The following is a 2,797-nucleotide window of genomic DNA, read 5'->3' as shown; positions in this document are numbered from 1 at the left end:
AAGCAATCTTTCATGTCAAACTATACCGGTGTATATACGCGTTCGCTATGAAAAAAAAATTTAATTTAAGAAAATTATATTTCATTTATTAGATAGAAGCCCAAAATACAGCTGCATACGTCACGTAGGAACACATACTGATCTACGTATAAACCTATTGGTTATATTATTATATATTATAATTTTGTTAATTTATATTTATTTTTAATTATTATTTATAAATTATATAATTTTATTATTAATCTGTTCTCCATAGATGCTCCTTGTACGCTACGTTAATCCTGCCTCCCGCCATCCCATTCGGGTCCCGCGCGAGTATGTCCTGATAGCACGCTAACACTAACATCATCTTTAGTCAGCCTCCGCATCTTCACATAAACGCAGCAGCAGCAGCAGCAGGAGGAACAGAGACAGAGACAGAGACAACCGTAGCACAAGCAGCAGCAGCAACAGCAGGAACAGAGACAGAGACAACAGTAGCACAAGCAGCAGCAGCAACAGCAGGAACAGAGACAGAGACAACAGTAGCACAAGCAGCAGCAGCAACAGTAGTAGTAGCACCATCATCAGCAGCAGCCACAGTAGAGTAGCACCATCATCATCATCAGCAGCAGCAGCAGCAGCAGCATCCGCGGACATACGAGAGAACGCGTAACCTCTCTCGCCCTCTCTCTCTCCCCCTCTCTCTCTCTCTCTCTCTGACCAGTTCTGACCACGCTGTTCTTTCTCGATGGAGGATAACCGGCGAAAGAGCGCAATCTAGCTTCGAAAACCCGTTTCGATGATGGGTTGAGAGACAAACGGCCGCGTCGATCAAGTAATTGACATCAAGGCGCGGACATCCCGTGAACACACGCGTGCAGTCAATCGTGAGGAAGCGACCCCCCCCCCCCCAGTAGCGACCCCCCCCCCCAGTAGTGTTGCCACTAATTATGTGAACGTATGTAGCACTAACAGTGATCGAATGCGTGACAGTGCGCGGTGGTGGTGGCAGCGGTGAGCGTGGGGACATAGTCCGACACACGGCTACGCTAGAGAGGTACCGACGAACCAGAACTCAAGGAACCAGTGAGAAACGAGAAAAACGTTATTCATATTAGCTTCTCACTACGTAAGCAAGAAGGTGCGTGGCTCTTCGACGTGAAGTAGTCGTAGGTCCTGGTCCCCGGGCTACACTAGCAACGCTTCGGTTAGCAACTAACAGCTAGCACGAGGTGGTAAAGAAACAGTGCGTGTACAGAGAAATCTCCTGCGTGTTTATAGAGGAAGGAGTCCACGGTGCGTGTTTATAGAGGAAGGAGTCCACCGTGCGTGTGTATAGCGGAAGGAGAGATGAAGAAGGAAAGAAAGATCTTCGTCTGGCTCGTGTTCATCGTGGTGCTGGTGATCGGTTCGCACTTCCTAGCGGAGTACATACGCCAAGGTAAATATATAGGCCGTGGCTGCTCGACCGACTCCGGACGCGTTGCCTCCACGCTATACTAGCTTCTTGATTTCGACTAGCCTTCGACTAGGTTTCGGACGAGTATAGCCACTGTACTGCGAAATATATATTGCAATAAACACATATATGTATGCGTGCGTACGAATATGTACAATGTATACGTACACGTACGCCATGTGCGTAAAATCATGTGAGATGTGTACGTATATATATATGCACTACATGTAGATATACGCTATATCAAGTGCTAATAATACCTCAGGTATTATTATCAGTATATCATGTATTAATAATTATTAACTCTTAATTGACTATATATATATATATATAATTACACGTTCTTGTATGCGGGTTTTTACTGTATTCGGTATAGCGCATATTGTCTGAAAGTTCACAAGGTTAGTGGCGCCCGCAGATAGAAGCACTGGAAGCTGCTTCCAGTAAATTTTGGGTTAAAAAATTTTGTTCCTACATTTTGTTCCTAAATCTCTCTCGCAAGACTCACCAGATTGCATCTCCAGACGTCTACCATTCAACATTTTTCAGGGGGCATTCCCCCAGACCCCCCTAGCATGCAGCGCGCCTACGGCACTTGCTTTATATTATCACTGAGGATTTTATTCATCTGTGCTTCTAATTTCTTAAGACCTGTGGGCGCCAGTGCACAAGGTTACAGTATAGTTACTTGAATCGGCAATTTCACTGAAATACACCCATAACACTCACACAAACATGCACACAATCTTGTATCTTGATTCCCTCTCTTCCTCTCTTCTCTTTCACAAAGCATGAATTCGTGTGCGCAGCAGCAACTCTAGTAAACACACGCCAGCCAGCTCCCAGACAAAATACCGTCATCAGCACACATTGCTACTACAACCATGGGGTGCTAGTATCGTATATCCACTGGCTATAACGTAACTCTGTTCACAGCTAGTTAACCTGACAGTCATATAATATTATTGCAGTTTGTAAGAGTTACTCACTAGTCTCGCTATAGTGGCGTTTACACGGTCGATTCCGTATTTAGGGTTTAGGCCCCTACCTGATTTCATAATTCGAGACTTGGACGGATATTCGGTGCTTATTAGATTCGGAATAATTTGACGCGCCAGCTAAGCTCCGAATTGTTAAATGCGGAATTATCTGTTCGTGTAAACGCATTCAGTGCTTGCTAGAATAATATATATATATGTATATATATATCAAGAAAATATATATACCTTCTTTATATGCTCTTGATATATATATACATATATATATATATATAGATAGAGAGAGAGAGAGAGAGAGAGAGAGAGAGAGAAGGAAGGAGAGAGAGAGAGAGAGAGAGAGAGAGAGAGAGAGAGAGAG

General features: G+C 43.9%; 1 long non-coding RNA gene across 1 annotated transcript in view; it reads left to right on the top strand.

Moving 5' to 3' along the window:
• Positions 1–909: 909 nt before the first annotated feature.
• The window catches only part of LOC106819325, a 15,395-nt gene continuing 13,507 nt past the window's right edge, over positions 910–2,797 (top strand). The window contains exon 1 of the long non-coding RNA XR_001395398.1: positions 910–1,423. This is a non-coding gene — a long non-coding RNA (uncharacterized LOC106819325). The remainder of the gene's footprint in view (positions 1,424–2,797) is intronic.

This window comes from Priapulus caudatus, unplaced genomic scaffold (genome assembly GCF_000485595.1).
Source record: "Priapulus caudatus unplaced genomic scaffold, Priapulus_caudatus-5.0.1 Scaffold3181, whole genome shotgun sequence".
NCBI lineage: Eukaryota > Metazoa > Priapulida > Priapulimorpha > Priapulimorphida > Priapulidae > Priapulus > Priapulus caudatus.
The sequence above is the reverse complement of the archived record's forward strand: the minus strand, read 5'-3'. Positions and strand labels throughout refer to the sequence as shown.